The sequence below is a fragment of the Physeter macrocephalus genome, chromosome 10 (genome assembly GCF_002837175.3).
Source record: "Physeter macrocephalus isolate SW-GA chromosome 10, ASM283717v5, whole genome shotgun sequence".
NCBI lineage: Eukaryota > Metazoa > Chordata > Mammalia > Artiodactyla > Physeteridae > Physeter > Physeter macrocephalus.
The window spans coordinates 597,369-618,874 of record NC_041223.1 but is presented as its reverse complement, the minus strand read 5'-3'; the positions used below and the strand labels follow the sequence as shown (position 1 = coordinate 618,874).

The 21,506-nt window shown below is 57.8% G+C and overlaps 1 protein-coding gene across 1 annotated transcript in view; it reads left to right on the top strand.

Annotated features, from left to right (window-relative positions):
* The window catches only part of FAM120B (family with sequence similarity 120 member B), a 116,446-nt gene extending 97,018 nt beyond the window's left edge, over window positions 1–19,428 (top strand). Inside the window, exons 11-14 of the transcript XR_003681578.2 lie at window positions 12,208–12,568; window positions 14,906–15,423; window positions 15,714–15,870; window positions 16,152–19,428. The gene's annotated coding sequence lies outside the window, so the exon portion shown is untranslated. The remainder of the gene's footprint in view (window positions 1–12,207; window positions 12,569–14,905; window positions 15,424–15,713; window positions 15,871–16,151) is intronic.
* The last annotated feature ends 2,078 nt before the right edge of the window (window positions 19,429–21,506 follow it).

The window sequence follows — 21,506 nt, the reverse complement described above, 5'->3', positions numbered from 1 at the left end:
GTGCCGTGTTGCCCCATCTACTGTGTGTGTGTGTGTGTGTGTGTGTGTGTGTGTGTGTGTGTGTGTGTGGTGTGAATTAAATCTCTCGGCAGCTGCTGCCCATGCAAGGCCAGCCAGCTTTGCTTTCTCCTCTTCCCCCCAGGAGAAGTGGCCTTACCTGACTCAGCAGGGGTTTGCGGAGTGTCCACTTGCAGCTTCCCAGGCAGGGGTGGGGTCACTGCTCAGCCGGCCACCACCTGGCCTCTCCCCGGCGCAACTCAGGCAGAGCTGGAGCTCTCTGGGCCGCCGCGATCCCCCCGCCGAAGGAGTGCCCGTGACTTTGGGGGAGGCAGCGTCCCTGCCCTCTTCTGAGCGGGAGCCATACGACCCTGGGCCGGGGAGCAGGCAGAGAGGGCAGTGGGGCTGGCTCATCGCCACCCGGCTCTGCGCGTGCGAGAGAGGACAGAGGAGGGCGCGGCCAGGCACCTTCCTCACCTCCGAGCGGGGGCGGGGGGGGCGTCCCACCAGCCCCGGGGTCCCTCTGGGGCCGTGTCGGCACTGCCATCCGTGGGTCCCCTGGGGACCAGGGTGGGCCCCCCACTTTTCTGGTAAATTTGGAACGCAGCGGAGATTTACCTCAGCCCCGAGGGGGCGGGGCTCTGGCTCTGACCCGCAGACGCAGGAATCTGCTTTCTTTAAACCAGGGCGGCCATGCACCTGCGCTTGGAGTGGCTGTTCCGTGCGACCCAGACGTTGGGTCAGGTGCTCGCTGACCGCCGAACCAGCCCCTTCGGCCACGTTTCCTCAGGCTCCTGTAGCGGACTGAGTGGATCTCAGACTTTGTGGCCAGAACCACCCAGAGTTCAGGACCAGGCGGGCACAGGAACCTGCATTTCTAACATTTCTGAGGAGCTGCTGGTGCCCCTGGCCCGGGAACCAGGCTTGGGGAACCAGGCTGACATTCAGCTTCAACCCCCGGGCTCGCGGAAGGCGCACGGGGCCCCAGGAGGCAGGAAGGCCCCGGTTAAGAGGTACGTCCTGCTGCTCGAACCTGGACTTGGGTGTAAATTTCCTGGGGATCCTGGTTCAGGAGGCCTGGTCCCCCTTGTGAGCAGAGTTTGACAACACAGACCATCCCAGGGGCCACCTTCTTCTCGGTGCTGGGGACCAGGCCCCGACATCCGCGGCCGCGCTGCGCTCCATATGCCCCCTTCTCGACCGGAGGCCTCTGCCTGAGCCACGGGAGCCTGCTCCGGGGGACTCAGAGCTCCTGCCCGAGCCGGCGGCCGGAACCCCAGACGGCTTAAAATCTCTGCCCTGCCGGCTCTCACCTGCTGATGAGGACCTGGTTAGAGGGCCGGCGGGTCGTGCCCCACCCAGGCTCCGGGCTTACCCACCCGGTGCCGGGACCCACCACCCCACCACCCACCACCCCACCACCCGGCCCGGGACCAGCCGCTGAATCGCCCGAGGGCGACGCCCCCGCCTCACGCTCCGCCCTCGGTGCGGGGGTGGGGGCGGGGCACTTGGGCAGAAGAGTTCCCCCCGCTGCCCCCGCGCTGCGCTCCCGGCCCAGGCTTCCTCCTCTGAAGTTTTCCCTCCCAGCCCCCCATGCAGACGTGACACGTGATAAAGGAAAGTGAGCCCACCTCTGGCTCTTATCTGGGGACATGGGACAGGCGACCCTTCCACCGACCGACCCGCCACGGACACGCCAGGCCCCTCTCTCGGGCGGACGGTGTCCTCCTGCCCTTGTGCTGGCACCACACCAGTGTCACAAATCACAGTGTTTCTGAGCTGAGGACACTCCCGGACGAGCTGGACGACCACGCCCGCCCCTCCAACCGACGGCACGGGCGCAGGGGGAGCGTGCCTGGGCCGCCGCCGCAGAGCAATGTGCCGCCGTGCACCGCTTCACACTTGGACTTCCCACCTGCGAGGGGCCGGCAGGGGGCGCGCAGGACCCTGGCCTCCCTCCCTGGGCTTTGCAGTGGCCACGCCTGCACCTCGGCCAGCAGAGGGTATCACACCTTCCTGCCGGTTCCAGGGTTGCCGGGGCCTCCTCCGAGGGAGTCACAGATCTGCATAACCCAGAGGAGGGGCGGGGTGGCAGCGCAGGTCAGCTGTGGGCCCCCCAGGCCGCAGACCTAACCCCAGCAATGGCTTGGGGTTCCAGGTGCCACCTGGGCGGGCTTGGGCTGTTCCCTGTGGGAATCGCTGCAAAGACACTTCCGCTGCTGGGAAGCGGGTGGGGAGCAAGTTCCGGGGTCTCCAACCCCACAGAGGGGTCTGAACCCCCAAAGCCAGGATTCCATCAGCCTTTGCCCTTGGATCACAGGCCAGACTCGCAGAGCTGCCCCTCAGAACACGGGCTTACTGAGCCAGTTAAGGCAATGGAGCCGTGTGGCCCCGAGGACTTGATGGGGTGAGGGCTGAGGCGGGCTGCAGCCTGAACCTGCTGGCGCGGGGCCGACGTCCCCCAGGCTTCCTGCTCCCCGTCATGGCCCCGGGCCCTGGGCAGCCCTCCAGGGTCCTGGCTGCAGGGTGAGGCTGGGTGTGGAAGAAAAGTCCCTTTGGGAAGCTTTCCACTCAGGCCTGCCTCGCCCCCAGGGGTGCTCAGAATATTGCTTTTGAGAAGATTCCGAGGGGGGCCCCAAACGCTCCGTTCCCACAGCGGAGGGCCCAGGACCTGGAGCCCGTGGCCTGGAGGCCCGAGGCAGCGGCACGGGGCCCAGGAGGGAGGGCGGTGGGCCCCGGCGCTGGCCGGGGAGCTGCGTGCCTCTAACCCACTTGACAGATCAGGGAATCGAGGCTCTGGGAGACAAGGCACCCACCCAGGTCACCGCGACCCGGCTCTGCCGGCTTCCAGGGGGCCCAGCACTCTGCTCCCGTCCCACGGCCACAGCCCCTCCCTGTCGGGGGCGACGGAGGCCACATCCGAGCCAGGAAAGCCCTTTGCCAGCACCTAGCCACAGGCCCCCAGGGCTCCGACTCCTCAGGAGACAGGAGGGGCCACAGCCCCTGGGCGCCTGCACACCCCGTGACGTACTGAGAGCAGCAGACGTGGGTGTCGAAGGAAGCGGAAGTGAGGGCGCACGGGGGCCCGAGGGGCTGGAGCAGCCAGCACTGCAGGGGCAGGATTCGGGCCACGCTCAGGCCTGCGCCAAGGTTTCGGTCAGACTCTGGGAAACGGGGTCCCCCAATCAGGGCAGCAAACCTTGTCTCGGTGAGGGTGGGGAGAGCCGGTGGGACAGGCGTGGAGCAGACACACAGTAAATCCTGGGGAAGGCGGCAGGGGCACAGGAGGGAGGGAGGTGGCTTCAGCTGGACAGGCAAACGGGGCCGCGTGTCTGAGCCTCCATGCAGCCTGCGGTAAAGCCGCAGGGAGCAGGCATTGGGGCAGGCTCAGGCCAGGCCACACCGTCAGAAAGGCTGGGCTGAGGCGCCTGGGCCGACCCCTCCGGGACACTCTCGTGGCGCCTCTGATGGGCCCGGCCACGCTAGCCGTGAGTGCCAGGGCTCCCGGCCTCACGTCCACGCCCGCTGCCCTGATGCTGCCTGGTGACTCTGGCCCTGCGAGGGCTGGCTGAGCAGTGTTCTAGAAAAGCCCACCCTCTGTGTCATCAGAAGCAGGCCAGCAACTGGCCGACCCCCAGCACATCCCTGAAGCCCCCTTTCTACTCAGTGGTCTGTCCAAATCCTCCCCGCATCAAAAGGAACGCTTTCAGCTGCAAGTAGCGGACTCCTGGAATAACAGTGGCTTCAGCAAACAGGCTATTTTTCTCACAGAACAAGGAGTCTTGAGGTGGGGAGCTCAGGGCTATTTCAGCGCTCGCTGATACCAGGGCCCTGGGTGAGCGTATCCTCATGGTCACAACGTGGCTGCACAGCCGTAAGTGTAACATGCTTACACAAAGCCAGAAGGAAAGGAGTGGGTAAGAAAACGTCCGCCTAATTAATAAATAAATAACATAATGTGTGCAAGGTGTCCCATAACAGGGACAGCAAAATGGTAGTTATCGCTTTTATTAAAAAAAAAAAAGAAAAGAAAGAAAGAAAAAGAAAAGAAAACGTCCAGCTAGTGGGAGTTAGCATAAAAGAATCTTGGCAGGAAAGTGACAGCTTTTCCCAGCCACTGAGAACCCAGAGTCTCTCTGTATGGCCAGCAGAGCTGCAGGAGCATGTAGACCCATCCAAGGAGAAGGGAACAATGGGACGTACCAGGCCAGTTTCATGGGCAGCAAAGCGGAGACTGAAAGAGGTGAACTTCTGAACTATTTGCCTGAAGCAAGAAAAGTGGAACATGGACCTTGAACCATCACATGAGTAGCTGAACTCTTCAGAACCAGGCGGGGAGTAGGGGGGTCACTCCATGAGGCCTGTGCGACCCGCCACTCCCTGTTCCTGGCCAATCTGAAGACCACCTAAGTGACAGTCGGCCACGCCCTCTGCTGTCTCAGAGCCCAACCCGTCCCGTCCCGTCTCCTCTGCAGAGTATCACCAGCCCAGCCAAGATCAGCGAGGCCGGAATGGCTCCCAGAAACACATCCAATGCCAGGAACACGCCCGGGTCCTCTGAATGAGGGGTATTTCGGCTGTGCACTCGGGACAGTGCCCGCACACGGCGCTCCCTCAGTGGAGCTGCTGCGCGTTGGTGACGCCCATGCACCGGGCAGCAGTGCGAGACAGAGGCAGCCTCCCGCCACGGTGTCGCCAGCGCCTGGGCCTCGTGCTTTCTCAGACAGACCCTGCAGGACGGAGCAGCAGCGGGGAGCCCTGGTCCAAAGAGAAGGGAGACAGTGCCACAGACGTCTGGAAACCCAGGTGAGACACGATGGTCCTGTGTAGGCTGCTCGGGACGCCGCTCGGTGCCCGGGCCGCGGGAGCACCGCTCGGACACGCACCGCCGCCGGGCCGCCTTCCTGGAGGCTCGGGGACTGGTGACGGTGCCACATTTCCAGGGTGCGGAGGAGGGCCGCCCGTCAGCGGGGGAGTGCCTCTCATTACTGCCGCGTGCTGGGAGCCACGGGGCCACCAGAGCTGAGCCTCTGCTGCCCTCGGGGCCACGGTGGGCAGGGGTGCCTCAGCACTGGGCGCTGTCTCCACGTCAGCGGTGGGCTTTCCAGCTGCTGGTCCACGGCAGGACGGGGGAAGACAGGGGGAGCAGCCCTGAGTCGTGAGGTTCTCTGGAGGCTGAAACAGACAGACCGAGAAGCTCTCTGACAGACCCCTCCTGTTTCCTGAGCTGAGTGGCAAGGACTTGGCATGCCCGGAACCTGGGAAAGTCACATTTTACAGTCGCTACTGTGTACGGGATTTAGGGCCCCAGAGAAGCGTTCACTTTGCCCGGATCCAAAGTGGCGCTGTCTACTGCTGAGGCTGGTTTCCTTTCTTTTTTTTCCCTGCTTTCGCGAAAATGAGCAAGTTAGCATAGAAGCACTGAGGAATCCCAGCGTCTCCTGACCCGGGCTCCTGACCCCTTCCTGAGGGTACCCAGAGGCAGATTGTGATCACGGGTGGTGCCTGGACTTGCAGATCCAAGGGGAACGGAAGCCTCTGCTCACGCCAGCACACGGGACCCATGTGGCTGGCAGTGTGTATTGTGTTAAGCTTCTTAGACAAATAGCTATTAAATATATAAAACTATTAAATACTACAAATCCCTCCCGTCAAATGGCAATGATGAGAAGCTGGCAGTGTTGCCGCACAATTTAATCCACGAAGTCTGCATGACTTCGGCAGACGCAGGGGCTGCCACCCGGCTGCTTTAACCACAAAATGGGAGGAGGCTGCACATCAGAGGCCCCTGAGATGAGGGTCTCTGGGGATCTGGCCAAATGACCTAAAGCAAACATCCGGGCCTGCCTGCGAGTTCAACAGCCAGGTCCAGGGGGTGGCCTAAGAAATGCTAAATTATTTTCCAAGAAAAACAATGCATAATATAGCATACAAAATGCCTAGCACACAGTAGGGACGCAATAAATATTTGTGGAAGGATTTGATGAGCGATGGAACATTTGCATTTTGGTGTAACTTTTATCGTCGCGTAATCAAAGAAATCCAAAATTCACGGCAATGCCGCCAAGCCATAGAGCCTGTGGCCTTCCCCATCCCGTGTTCAGCCTGGCTTTCACGTCTGTCCAGCGCCTGCCCCGTGTCGGTCCCAAAGTGACCAGTTGTTCCCTATTGTTACCGTACGTCTCAGCACCCCAGAAGGCTAACCACACTTTTTACTGAAATATAGACATAGGAAAATATAAATGAGCAAAGAAACTACCTCCCACAAACATAAGGAACTTTAAATGACCTGTGTGCCAGTGTCACTAGCAAATCTGCGAGAAGCCACAAACGGTGCCACCATGGGTGGGGAGGTGGGAAGACACCCACCACCCCTACGCTGGTCACGGCCCTGCAGAGCCCCCGCACCCCGGCCCGAGACACGCGCTCGTGCATGCCCACACAGCCCATCCCCTGCGGGGGCAGAGTCAGGGCCCCCCATCCTCGTGTCAGAGGGTGGGCAGCGTGGCCTCTCCAGGCAAAGTGTTGCTTTTCCAGTGAAGTAGGAATGGGCCAATACTAGGTCTTTTGATATAAACCACCATTTAGGAGAGCAAAAGATAAAAATATTGTCTTTAAAGATGCTGACAAACATTGGATGAAATTCAACATCCACTCTCTGCTTGTGAAATGCTCCTAATAAAATAGAAATCCAAATAAAATAGAGATCCGATGCCGTGGAGCCCTCCTCAGACCCTCAGCTGCTTTCTTCCACAAGCTCCACCTCTGGCCCCTGTCAGGCGTCCCCAAGCTTGCACCACCACACAGCTTGTGTAATGCAGACAAGTATTGATATTCCTGACCTGTGTTTTATGTGTCACATAAGTAACATAAACAGAAAATACTCACAGGTTTAACAATACTAGCAGACTTTTTTTTTTAATTGAAGTGTAGCTGATGTACAATATTATATGTTTCAGGTATACAATATAGTGATTCACAATTTTTAAAGGTTATACTCCAATTATAGTTATTATAAGATATTGGCTATATTCCCTGTGCTGTACAATGAACCCTGTAGCTTATTTTATATATAACAGTTTCTCTTAACCTCCTGCCCCTAGATTGCCCCTCCCCGCTTCCCTTTCCCCACTGGTAACCGCTAGTTTGTTCTCTATATCTGTGAGTCTGTTTCTTTCATGTTTTATTCACTAGTTTGCTGTATTTTTTAGATTCCACATATAAGTAATATCATACCGTCTTTGTCTTTCTCCGTCTGACTTCTTTCACTTAGCATAATAATCTCTAAGAAGTCCATCCATGTTGCTGCAAATGGCAAAATGTCATTCCTTTTTAGTGGCTGAGTAGTATTCCATTGTATATATGGACCACATCTTTACCCACTCATCTGTCGATGGACACTTAGGCTGCTTCCATGTATTTGCTATTGTAAATAGTGCTGCACTGAACACTGGGGTGCAGGTATCTTTTTGAATTAGAGTTGAGCACCTCCTAAGCATCAAGCTCTGGTGTTGTGCACAGAGTTGGGCCGGGTGGGGAGGGGAGGTGAAGAGACAGGTGCCCTCAGAGGGCCAGCAATGGATGAAGCTCAGGGCCCACACCACCACCGCAGGCAGCACCGAGCGCGAGGGTCACCACTGGTAGCGGAACCTTCTCTCTGTGTACCGCTAACCCAAGGCCCCCGCTGCCCGGACCGGCGGCAGTGTTGGGGTCGATCACGTGAGGGCCTGGCGAAGGAAGCGGGGCATCTGGCCCGTAGGCAGAGGTGGCCCCCAACACTGTCGGCCAGGGCATTGTAAGAGGAGGGCTGAAAAGGAATGGCCTGGGAGGAGGTGACCCGCTTCGCAAAGTGTTACTTAGGCTCATAGTGGCTTTCCCTGGCTCCTGATGGGGATGGCACCTCAGCACTTGTGCATACGGGTCCTCTCTGGTGGGAGGAGAAACTCGGCTCCCAGTGAGAGACAGCCTTGGTGGATCAGCGTGGCCTGGAGGGGAGCAGACATTGGCATCCCCCCACCTCCCAGCCGAACTGGGAGAAGGGCTCAGGGAAAAGGGGGCTGGGACAGGTGTCAGTCAAACAATACTTCCCCTGCACCCCACGTTGTTACAGAAGTGGAATCAAGCTAAGAATCAGGCTGGGAGCTACCATCAAGAAGGCAAGAAATAACAGATGTTGGAGGAAGAGGAACCCTCGTGTGTTGTTGGCAGGGATGTACAATAAATCAGTGCAGCCACTGTGGACAAGAGAGTGAAAGTTCCTCAAAAAACTGAGAGTAGAGCTACCATACGATCTAGCAGTTCTGGTTCTGGGCATTTATCTGAAGAAAACAAAAAGCAATTCAAAAATTTATATGCACCCCAATGTTCATCGCAGCACTATTTATAAGTGTCTTTACAGCCAAGACGTGGAAGCAACCCAAGTGTCCATCGACAGACGAAGGGATAAAGAAGATGTGGTACGTATATACGATGGAATATTACTCAGCCATAAAAAAGAATGAAATCCTGGCCATTTGCGACATGGATGGACCTTGCAAGTGTTATGCTAAGTGAAATAAGTCAGATGGAGAAAGACGGATAGTGCAGTTTTACTCATCTGTGGAATCTGAGAAACAAACAAAACAAAAACAAGCTCATAGATACTCAGCTGTATTGTGTGAGATGGAAACTACACTTGTGGTGGTGATCACGCTGTAGTGTGTACAGATGTCAAATTATATTGTTCTACAGCTAAAACTTCTATTTTAAAAAAAGAAAGAATCAGCCGGGGGGTTGCCTTTGCGGGAAACGTGGTCACAGAGGGGCGATGAGGGCAGGCAGTGGTATCAGAGGGCGCTCGACACGGCCTCTGGGGACAAGGGTGCAGGGCAGGAGGGAAAGGGGACCTTTTCCACAGTGCATAATTTATTTTTAAACCTGTGAGAGGCAAGCAGATGTTGTCTGATGGTTTTGCTTACAGACCCAAAGTTGTCACCAGGGCCCTGCTAGTCTGGGCTTGTTTGTCACCGGCCCAGGTCTGCACACAGAGGGGCCAGCAGGAGCCTGGAGCCCCCACCCAGCCCACCCCCTCCAGCAGGGGCTGGAGGCCAAGCAGGGTTGCCCCTCCAGCGGGTGGGCGGCCGCCATCTGTCCCGCCCCCCCCCTCCCGTGGGGCTTCCGGGTGTGGTCCCACCTGAGGCAGAGGGCTGGATCAAATGAGCCTTTGAGGTTCCTTCCCTCACAAGCCCCTAAAGTCTGTTCACTGGAGCCCGTGAAAGGTTAAAAACATAAAGCAACCATGAATATAAAAGAGTCAAATGGAAGCTTTGGCTTTCTCCCTCCTCTCCCTGTGAGAGCCGACACCAGGGCCTGCAGCTCTCAGCTTCTCGGGCTGCTGCCTGCCCCGCACGCCTCTGGGAACTACGCCATCAACACTAGGCTGAGAAGTGAGGCCGCTCCATCTCGGCGCACAAATGACCCCAAGAGTGTCTGAGATCAAAGGAGCCAGGCGTGGCTCCGGCTCCGGCTCCGTCCCACAACGGCCTCCGGATGCTAATTCACACCCGCTGGGGCTGGCCCCGAGTGAGGAGGCATCGCCTGCAAATGTGCATGAGTTTGAACTTTCAAAAGGTGCCCTCCGGCAGCCCCTCCAGGGACAACAAGATGAAAGGGTGACCTTGCTACACCACAGAAGATGGTTTTGTGGGGTCTGCATTGCAGCGGACCCTCTTCACAGGTCCTTGGCTTGAGGCCTCTAATCCTGCTTTCCACAAACCGTGCCCCTCGCCAGCCAGGCACAGAGTTACAAGCTGCATTGGAGTCCAGAGGGCTGCCCGATGTGACTTTGCCAGAAGGAGCCGGAACTCGAAGGATAAAGAGCGAGGTCAGGACACATCGGGAGGGACAGCGGTGGACACCTCGGCCAAATGGAGGCATAAAAACATAATCTAGTAGCTGGAGTGGATACACCTGAACTTGTTAACACGACCGATTTCCCTGAACTTCTCCCGTTCCGCTGGGAAACCAAGGACTGGCCACTCGAGTGTGTCACTGTAGCCCTGGTGACCTGAGCACATGCACCGAAAAACGACCCTAAAATGGCGCCCGGAGCGCGCGGCCGGGGCGCTCGTCCCCGCGGGGGGGCTGCTCTCCTAGGGGAGCTTGCGCACCCTCGGGGCTCAATGAATGTTTGTGGGATACACGATTTGATGCTTGATATAACCTTCCTGAGGGTTAGCCTCTGTCACGGAACAATAATTTACCCGAAACTCTTCAAATGATGTATGTTAGTTGTTTCTGGTCATTTCAGTTACTGTTTAGCAGTGTTGTCTGAGCATCTGGGTTTTGCCCCCGTGGCTCGGACGTGCATGGAGACTTCAGCTGTCCGAGAAGTCTCCCCAGAACAAGCAAACTGCAGGCAACCGTAGTTCACCTGAGCCCTGTGGCCCAAATCCTACGAAAACACTATTTCAGGAAGAGCTGAACTTTTGTCTGCGAGAAGTGTCGTTGGCTGCTCTACACCGTGAACCAGTGAGATAGTTGTCAACAGAGATCCTTCCTAGAATAGGCAATTTTCTGTTTAAAATTTGCCAACCTGACAAACACCTACACAAGAGTGTTGCCTTCTGCCAGTTTTTCTAAAGCCTGACCCATGGCTACACAATTTACCCTTGATCTTGGCTCGCCAAAGATGGTCTTCGTGGTTTGAAAGTCAAGTCGACAGAGTTCTCAATAAGCCCCCCTTTAGCAGTGGATGGAACAGCCGTCCATCTGAGCCGTCCACTAAACACACACCAAACTCGGGGCAGCCCTGCCTGCACCCCTGGGGCCGGGACGCCCTCTGGACGGGCCCCGGGTGAGCCCCAAACCCAGGCCGTACCCTCTCACATCTGCCCCCTGAGGAAGCAGAGCTTTGCTCGCCTAGGTGCTAACTGTTCCTGTGACGAAGGAGCAGAATTAACGAGCGTTAAGGGTGGCCGCCCTGGACCCCGGTCCTCAACTGCTTCTGTCAGCAGAGGTACTGGCTGAGGGTGGTGACCGGGCACAGCTGCCCCTCCACCCAAATGAGACCACCCCTCACCAAGCAGCTGTCAGGCCGGCCGGCCAGATTCCGACAGGTGGTGTGTCCAGGTTAAAAGCTCCCTCTCCTGTTACTGGCTCCCAGAGCTATCCGATTCCCCCTTCCTTCTTCTGGGGAGAACTTTGTTACGAATAGAGACTTTGAACCTCCAGGTGCGTCCTCTGGCCTTCCCTCCCGGGCAGGAGAACCGCAAAGCAGACGCAGAGAAGCAGAGCCCGTGGCGCTGAGCCCGCTCCTGCCCGGGGAGGGCTGCCCTGAGCCGCCCGACCGGACGCCAGTGCTCGCTGGCGGTCCAGGCCAAGATGCGGACAGGGGTCCAGGGACGCGCTTCCCAGCCCAGCAGCCAGGAGAAAAGGGCTAAGATGAGGGGCTGAATGACCCCTAAGGCCCTCGGCCCCAAAGTTCTACCACCTTCCTGGGCTCACGACCCCACTCACACTCTGGCCCTTCCCGCTGCAGGGCGGGCGGGGGCCGGGGAGCTGGGGGAAAGCACAGGGGCTTGGCGTGAGCAGGTACTAGCTGTGTGACCTCGGACGAGCTCCTTAGCCTCTCTGGTCCTCGGAGTCCTCTTCCAAGCGGGCACGGGTGCCTCCCTCAGGGTGACGAGCAGGGGACCCGGCGAGCGCGGCGGCTGCCACCGGGCCCTCGGCCTGGGGCTCACCTCCCACCACGCCCCCCGGCCGTGCCCTCCCCCAGCCACAGCCCTGTCACCAAGGATTCCTGGTCTCCCAGATGTGTTGAAGCTCCTTAAAGAGGCCTTTTGACAAATCATGAATCCTCTCAGTTTCCTCATTTTAAAAAGCTGAATGAGACTTTCAACAACTTGTACTGCAAACGTTACCGTGGAATCCAACGGAGAGTTACGTTAGCGTCCTTGAACGGCCTAAACGTGACACGGACGTTAGTTATGGTGACGACACACTCACCACGGCGACTGATTCGGTGTGGCACTGCATGTATTAAAAGTGGGTTTTGCCACAAATGCTCATAATTCAGGGAAGTCTTTTTCATGGTCTTTTATGGTAGGGAAATGAGCTTTATTTGACAACCTAAGAGAAAGAAAAGTAGATAATTAACTTTGGTGTTTTTCCTTTTACCTTTTCGTTGTTTTAGCTCGTTGGTTTTGTCTGGTTTTGTTTTTCTTTTCTCAGGTGACCATGCCTGAATACACGCTGTGACCCTCGGTGACAGAATGATCTGGGCCGTTCCGAGGTGTGTCAGTCCCTCTGAAGCCTCCCCGACCAGCCAGACCCCGCCCAGGTTGCAGCCGCCCTGCGGGTCGGTGACGAGCTGCCTGGGACAGCAGAGAGGGAAGGGGACTGTTTCCCCTGGTCCCTGGTCCCACTGAAAGGTTCAGGGGAGGCTGCTGTGGTGACCAGACAAGGCGGGGCTTCCGGGAGACTCCAGACAGCCAGGAAGGAGGTCAGGAATCGCGGGCTCACCCCCCACCGCCCTGCTGTCAGGCAGGGTCTCACTGGGCAGCCCCAGACTTCAGCCGAGATCCGCAGCAAGGTCAGTGGTGCGTCCGAAGCAAGGATGAGCGAGAGCCCCGCCGGGGCCACCCGGCGGGGTTCGTCCCCGGGGCTGCGGTTGGAAAAGGTGGCGCTGGGCCGCGGCGAGCCGTGGGGGCGGCGGAGGGAGGTGGTCTGGAGACGGGCCGTCTGCACTCCTGCTCGGCGCGGCGCCGCCGTCGCTGCTCTTCCCGGGAAAGACGCTCCCGAGTCCCGCTAGGGAAGCCAGTGAGTCCTAAACGAGCCGCGCTCACCTGGCATTTGGCTTTATGATGTCCTTCGCTGTCCGCAGGGGCGCTGGGCAGTGAATGTTTATGGGTGAGGCCCCGAGCGCCACTGCAGAGCACGGCCGCGGTGTCTGGACCAGACGCGGTTTGTCTTCTCGCGGAAGGGAGTCGCCGGTCCGGCTGGAGCTGCACGATGACCCAGGGCCGGGGGGTGTCATTTTGCTTGAGACCCAGGTGTGGAGGAGGGCGCCTTGTCAGCGCCCTCTCAGAGACCCCAGCAGCGCCCTCCGGCTCCTGGGGATATTCCCAGGCTCCCGGGCAGGGCAGTCAGCCTGGTGCTGGCAGCCCTCTTCCCGGGGGAGTAACCGCGGTCTGAGAAGCTGTGCCTTTGCCCCAAATTATACGGCTAACAGGTGGTGGGTCCAGGGTTCCAAGCCAGAATCCAAACCCAGGTCTGTACTCGAGTAGGCGGGCACGCGCACACGCAGGCACACGTGTGCACACACCTGCACACGCTGGTGGCGGCAGCTCAGAAGGCTGCCCAGGCCCAAGGACCTTCACACAGGCCCAGCGGCCACAGAGCGTCCGGGGTCAGGCTCGCGGTTGGGAAGAGAGCAGCTCTGTTTCTAGTCCCGTCGTGCAGACTCTGCTGGTGTCGCTTAGCAGAGAAGCCCTAAGTCCCCACAGATGGCTCTTTATTGTTTAAAGAACAAGGCAGGTGGGGCCTGGCAGCCCACAGAGCCACCAGCAGCCTCTCCTGAGGTCTGCGTGCCTGCAGGGCATCTGGACGTCCTGATTCTGATCCCGGAAGCAGGAGCGCCAGCCCTCTCACCGGGCTAGTCCTGAGAGGGTGGGGCAGGCCTTGTTTCTGGAAGTCCGACCTAGAGCCCGCCCCTCGGCTTCAGATTCCGGAAGTGCCTGTGCCCTGTGTTATGCCCTCCTCTGCTTGAACCGGCTCAAATAGATGCGGGTGTCTGCAGCTACACGCTGAGCCCCAGATCCTGTATTTGCCCCCGGTTGGGCCTACGCTTGCCCTCCTTCTGGAGGTGAAGAATGCCGCTGACGAACAAGTCAGCCCTTGGGCCTTGTTCTTTCTTAGCTATAAAACAAGCCGGTCGACTGAGTTATTGCTCAGTGAGTCCTCACCTCCAGCCCTCCCGCCTTCACGCGCGGGTAGTGAGGGCGGGCCACCCCCGAGCCAGGCCTGGAGAGCGCCCCCTCTCCCAGGAGGGGACCTGCCAGGCCTTCTGCCCACAGCCCAGCGGCCCGCACACCCTGAGAGAGAAAGCGGGCTTCTTGCCCACTGCCACTGAGCGCTGGGGTGACGGCTTGGGGCACAGCGTTGTCATAGCGATAGCTGGCTGCTGCACCCAGCATGGCTTTGAGAATAAAGCGAGAGATGAGCCAGTCTCGTGTGTCACACACACGAGCGCTACCGTTGAGACACCGTCGCCTGACAGTCTCTGCCGGTGGCTGAGACCCTGCCGCTTGCGGGGAGCTCCTTTCTGCCCGGTTCTTCTCTTCCTTCCACCTACCTCAGGGCCGTGCGAGGGTCTGATCACAGACGCTGTGCTCTGTAGGCAACTCCCTAGCGTCTCGCTACCCTCCGTCCTGCTGCCTCAGGTGGGGCGGGCCACCACCAGCACCGTGGCCCCAGACGGAGGGGGATCCGGAGGCCCCCCGAGGGCTTCCTGGGCCGCCCTCTCCACCCTCCTCCCCAGCCGCCCCACAGCTCGTCCCGTGTGTCTGTTCCCTTGCTCAGTGCTGCCGGCTGCGTTCCCAGCCAGGCCCCCGTGAGATGCGCTCAGGGAACCTCTTCCCCACCAAGGAGTCCCGCGGCACCCCCGCCCCCCCAGACCCCGCTGTGTGATTTAATAAACACAGTCGCCTCCATCTTCCCCCCGCCAAGCTGCCTTCCCTCCTCCCCAAGGGGAGCTGTCGTGCTTGCCATCGTGGCCCTTCCCGTCAGCTTCTAGCTGACTTGGGGACACACAGCCTCTCCGGTCTGCCCGGGTGGGGCTTCCCTCCACCCTTGGCAAACTGCCCTCGGGCCCCACGCTAACATAGTAATTTTGCTTTCTCCATCTCTTCCTTTTAAATTTCCTCCACAGCTTCCCCGGGAGTCAGGAGGCTCAGAGGGTTGGGGTCAGACAAGCTGAGCAAAACCCGGGTGCCCCTGAATCTCCCTGAGCCTCAATTTCCTCGTCCATAAAATGGGGGCGTCCTTTCCAGGAGGTGCGGCGGAGCCAGAGGAGGCTGTGCTCGCCCCCAGCAGGTGCCGGCCGCCTCTCCTTCCTCTCTGTGTGCGTCTCTCCCCTGTCTCGCTGTCTCTCTCTGTCTGTGTCTGTCTCTGCCTCTGCTTCCTCCCCCAACAGTCATGCCCTGGCTACCTGGCCTCGACGCTAAGCCCTGGACGTCCAGAAAACGCACGTAGGAGCCCCTGCAGTGCCCTTCTTGAGCCACCCCTGGTTCAGGGTAGCGTTTGAACCTGCCCTTGGCCCGAGAGGCAGAAGGCCCAGGGGGCTGACGGCAAACGGAGGGGACGGCCGGCTTCCCTGCAGGAGTTGGAACTTGAGACGGACAGGCAGCTGGCAGCTGAAGCCAGAGCCAGAAGACACACAGAGGACAGGTAACGAGAAGCGGAGTCGGCGCAGGGGCCAGGCGGCAAGGGGCCACCTAAGAGGGGCTGCGGGTCCCGGGCCGGCCGTCTTCCTCCCCTCTCCTGACCCCTCCTGATCCGAAGGCTGCACCCCCGCTTGGCACCCACGTGAGCCCCTGCAGCCCAGGGGGCGGGTCAGCCTGAGCCGCGGCCACAACGGCCCCTGCGCGTCTGGGGGTTTGCCTTCTCTTCAGCCAGGCCCTCGAGGGGCCCGGCCGCGCACTGACCCGCTGAGCCTCCACCCTCCTTGTCTTGCCCAGTCCTTGGCTCTCCCAGGATCGCGTCTCCTTCCAAGTGGCCACACGAACTAGCTTGACGAGCTAATCCCCAAACCGGAAAGAAATGAGGCACCATTGAAAGCAGTCAGGCAGATGTCACCTAGATGGTGGCTCTCCCTCTCCTCTGCCCAGAAGGCTGGTAAGCGGGGACCTCAGACAGGTCTGGGCCACCAGCATTGACCGTCTGGGTACTTTCTCCTCACGGATTTCTCATCTAGAGCAGAGTCGGAGGGGATTCAAAAGCAACAGGAGATAAACCTGGAAAAGCAGGTTTTCTCCTCATTGTAGTAATTCTTTAAGTATAATAACCATAGTGATAGCTGATGCTTATTGGTCACGTGTTACTTGTCAGGCGTGTTTTCAGTTTCAGTCACTTAACCCTGTGGCACAGACACTACCATCATCCCCATTGTTTTACAGATGTGGAAACTGAGGCACAGACAGGGCAGCCCCAGGGGTCTCACCCTGCGATCTCACTGCAGAGCCTGAACTCCTAACGACCGCCGTCCTTCGCGGTTTGCAGGGAGCTGTCAGAAGCTAAGAGATCTGTAACACTTTAGGCTGTGGGGTCAGAGGCGACCTCTTCGCCTCTCCAGCTACCGTGAAGGTGGGGAAGGATTTAGCCTCTCTGAGTCCCAGGCTCCTCATCTGTGCGACAAAGCAGGGCTCCTGCAGGATTAAACGGCATGAATTCTGTTACAGAAGACGCGGCCCTCCTGGTCAGAGCCGAGCCTCCAGGCTGAGAGGGGCTGGTGAGGGCGGAGTCTGAGGACTGTTCCTCGGGCAGGAGTTTTCCTTTGTCCCCTCGGTTGCCGCCCTCCTACCTCTACCCCACGGGGCGCCGTCTGATGGCTCTGGCAGCCCTCCTGCCAAGGCGTTTCTGTCCAGGGCGACTCCCCAGCTTGTGTCTGCTGGCTCCCAGTGTGGCTTCACGTTCATGACATAGAATCGCAGAGTCCCCTCAAAACCCGTGTTCTCGAAGGAGCGGAGGGTCGGAGGCCTGAAGCGGTCTGTCCCGTGTCACGGGCTGTGCAGTCCAGACGGTCACCAGTCCAGCAGGGGCTGGACCCACTCGTTCACCGAAACCGCTTGCTGCCCACCCTGAGCGCCAGGCCCCCGTCCAAGCGAGCAAAGCCGCGTGAAGCTTCGCCCTCCGGGCTGCAGCCGATGGCGGACAAGATTACAGCCAACAGACACTGCGCAAGGGGCCACCGCGGGAAACGATGGCGGAGGTGGGGAGGGCGTGGTGCTCCGGAAAGAGACGAGGGAAGCCCATCTTCTGAGCGAGCCACCCACGCAGGGCGTCCCACAGGCTGGGCGGGCAGTGCCAGCTTCCTGCCCGCTCTCAGGAGCCCTGCTCCCCCGCCAGCTTACGTGTGGCCTCCTGCCCCGCCTCTCGGGCCCAGGCTCTCTGAGCACCTACTGTTTACACCCGAGCAGGGACAGAGTGAGGCTCCGCCCAGAGTGGGGCGCAGGGGCTGGGAAACCAGCAGGTGCTCTGGGCAGAGAGCTCAGCAGAAAAGGGACTATCTGGAAACAGCCCTCTGACCTACATGCCACAGGGCGGGAATGTGTCAGCTTCCGGAAGCGTCCGGGCGACAGAGCTCCCGGGTTTCAGCACCACCCCCCACGGCCCCTGGGGAGGCACAGGGACTCCCAGAAGGGAGGAGGGCAGTAACCCCCTCTTATCCTCAAGCCTGTCTGTGCCTTCCCTCACTGTCATTACCACATCTGTGAACATCTGGATCCCAGAGAAACAGGGCACTGGATCAGATCTCTAGTAGCCAGGTTCTTAGGCAAATTTTTCCCCTTTAAACGAAGTAAGTCTATTAAAGAATACGAGAGACAACAAACAGCTCTGGACACATGGCCTGCTGCGGCTAAAAGAAATGAAGGTTTCTTCATTTGGGAAAGGCTTTGGGGAGACATCTCGGCTCTGGGAAATAGAGCACAGCTAATGTCTGGGAGGAGGGCTCCTGTGCTCCGACGTTTCGCGTGTTGATGGCCGTTGTGTGGTGTTTGTCGTGCTGTGTCGTGTTGCTCGCTTGCCTTTCTTTCTGGGAGGCTGTGCATCTCCGATCTTCTCCTTCCTTGGAAATTTTTAGCAAGTAGGCAAATTCACGAGTATGAAATCCATGGGTAATGAGGATTGACTGTATACATATGTACACATACATGTAGTCTCAGGGTATGTACATGTGAGATGGGCACCAAACATAGGCTGCATTGAAGTTGCCATCCGTGTATCGTGCTACTTTCGTGTGCCCTGTTTGCTCCAAGCACTGGGACTGAAACACTGAGAGACACAGAGTTGCTGCTCCCAGAGGCTTTATTCTAAAGGGAGAGACTGAGTAAACTCAAGACAAGTGAACAAATAGTTGCAGATTATGCTAATTACTAGGAACAAAATAATCAGTTTGCTCTTCCAAAGAATTAAGTACTCAGACAGGGTAGATGAGAGAGAGGACAGCTGGCACCTGAAGAGCCAAGGGAAACCCTTCCTAACGGCGTGAGGACGTCTGTCTGGGGAGGGGAGAAGGCAAGGTGGCTGGTGGCCTGGAGGCCCGAAGTGGCTGGCGAGGCTCCAGAGCCCCAGGCCTGGGGAGCGGTTAGTTCTGTGGACGAGAATGGAGCTGGTGGGAGTGGTTAGTGGGTTTTTGACTCTTTATGTAATTGTGGGTTTTTAACGAGAAGGTATAGTCATGTAGCATAATATACTAACAAAAGTTTAAAGAACAAAAGCCAAGCGTATCCAAGTTCCTTCAAGAGTGGCCTCCAGAGCCCTAAGAAACACCCACAACCAGAACTTGGATAAGGAAGGAGAAAGCCCCAGAGAATGCGCTGTCACAAAGCCGAGACAGACGGAAGGGAGTCCAAGCAAGAGAATTCTTTCTTAGATTTGGCCTGAGTACATCCGTGGTGTCTTGACGAGAGCCCTTCGATGTGTCAGAGTGCAGGAGGGCACGTGGAGGGAAGGATCTCAAAGCAGCGTTTACAGAAAGCGTTTTGAGGAATTTGACTCTAAAGAGAATCAGAGTAATGGAGCGGTAGCTGGAGGGGGGTTAGGAGGCCGGAGAGGTTCTCTTGTTTCTTTATGTGGGAGACCCGAAAGCACATCAGTTTACCAGTGAGGACGACCGGGTCCTAAAGAAAGATCAGTAATTCACAGCGGAGGAGGGCGTAGTGGGAGGAAAGAAGACCTAGACAATGAGAGGGAATGGGGTCAGAAATTCCTGTGAAATAACTGATCTTTGTTAGGAGGAAAGACCTTCTCCAGTTGTATCTGGATGGAATAAAGAGAGAAAGGTGCAGATAGGAGTATAGACTTGGGAGGAGAGTATAATACATCAGGGGCTTCCCTTCCCTGGTGGCACAGTGGTTAGGAATCTGCCTGCCAATGCAGGGGACACGGGTTCGAGTCCTGGTCTGGGAATATCCCACATGCCGCGGAGCAACTAAGCCCGTGTGCCACAACTACTGAGCCGGTGCTCTAGAGCCCACGAGCCACAACTGCTGAGCCTGCGTGCCACAACTACTGAAGCCCGCCTGCCTAGAGCCCGTGCTCCGCAACGAGAGAAGCCACCACAATGAGGAGCCCGTGCACCACAACAAAGAGCAGCCCCTGCTCGCCACAACTAGAGAAAGCCTGCGCGCAGCAACGAAGACCCAATGCAGCCAAAAATAAATAAATAAATAACTGTATTTTAAAAAAGAATACATCATAAAATATGATTTAATATTTGTAACTTTATAAGACTTCTCATATAAAAGAGTTCACAAGTCTGAAATCAACCTTTGGTTAACAAACTCAGTTTTGGGGTCTGAAAATATAGTCACCATATCATGCTGGGTCATTTACAAAATTTTGCATGCATAGAGTTTTAACTGCAAAGTGGCAGGAGGTGAGAGGAGCTGGTCCCATCCAACTGTTTGCGTCCAACTAACCCCAGGGGACCTTAGGGAGTGGCCAGGGACTGGAGGCCAGCCCACAGAAGGCCAACAGGGGCACATGCCAGGCAGAAGGGGGAAGTGACCCAGGAAAGGCACTGGTCAGCTGCAAAGCACTGTATCCTACCTTCAGTGGCAGCTGCTGCCTCCTAAGCTCAGAAACAAACGCTTAATTTGGAGATCAAGCTCCCGCTGGGATGGGAGGAGAAGCTAGCACAGCGGTTCCTCAAACTTCCTACCACCAAGAATTCTTTTTATCTTTTCCACCCCGCCTCCATTGACCCACCCTGTGTCGGGAAGGTTTTTCTTACAAAATTGCATTTAGTAACAATGCATTCTTCAAGAATCAAAGATATTTATAGCTTCCAGCCAAAGTTTTATTGAATAAAGCCCTGAGTTTGTTTAATTAATTATTTTAACAAATATTTATTCATCAGTAATGGTAGACATGGATGTCGAGCCCTCTAGGGTAACAGCCAGAAGTCACCATGCAGTGAGGAGTGACCCTCCTCAGGACGTCTGTGCAGGAGGAGAGGGGAGCGGGGACGAGGCGGGGAAGGAAGAGGAGGCAGAGGCGGGTCAGGGGCAGCTTCCCAGAGGCACCCCTGAGCCGGGACTTGGAGGAGAAGAAGGACAAATAAGAGTTTCCAAGGAGGGCTTCCCTGGTGGCTCAGTGGTTAAGAATCCGCCTGCCAATGCAGGGGACACGGGTTCGAGCCCAAATAAGAGTTTCCAAGGAGGGCTTCCCTGGTGGCTCAGTGGTTAAGAACCCGCCTGCCAATGCAGGGGACACGGGTTCGAGCCCTGGTCTGGGAAGATCCCACATGCCGCAGACAAACTAAGCCCGTGCGCCACAACTCCTGAGCCTGTGCTCTAGAGCCCGTGAGCCACAACCACTGAGCCCGCATGCCACAACTACTGAGCCCGCGAGCCACAATTACTGAGCCCGCGAGCCACAACTACTGAGACCACACTCCTAGAGCCCGCGAGCCACAACTACTGAGCCCACGAGCCACAACTACTGAAGCCCGCGCACCTAGAGCCGCCACAACTACTGAGCCCGCGAGCCACAATTACTGAGCCCGCGAGCCACAACTACTGAGACCACACTCCTAGAGCCCGCGAGCCACAACTACTGAGCCCACGAGCCACAACTACTGAAGCCCGCGCACCTAGAGCCCGTGCTCCACAACAAGAGAAGCCACCGCAATGAGAAGCCCGCGCACTGTAACGGAGAGTAGCCCCCGCTCGGCACAACTAGAGAAAGCCCGGGCGCAGCAACGAAGACCCGACACAGCCAAAAAGCAAAAAAAGAAAAAAAAAAGTTTCCAGGCGGATAGAAGGGGGCTCGGTTGTGGGCCCTCCAGAGAACGGGAACTGCCTGAGGCCTAAAGAAAATAACTGCAATTCACTGAGGACTTGCTGCATGTCGGGGTCCGGGCTGAGCGCTCACACGCGTCACTTCATCCGCTCCTCCTAACGCTGCACACGTTTCACAGGTGAAGGTGTCTGAGGCCGCATGGCTGGGAAGTGAGGGAATTGGGCCCCAGGGCCGACAGCCACCGACTCTGCAAGTGTCTTTGGCCCACAGCAAGCAGCCTGTCGTCGCTGGAAAGGGACAGTGGGAAGACAGGCCAGGACCTGAGGGCGCTGGTGCGGCTCGGCTGCGCCACGTTGGTCTGCAGAGCTGCTCCGGTGCCGGTGGGGAGCGGGCAGAGTGCAGTGCAGACCCGAGCCCAGAGCCATCCACTGCACCGCTGCACAGTCACCCTGCAAACACAGAGAGAGCGGAGCCTCTTCTTGGGCCTTATTTCACATTAATGTCCA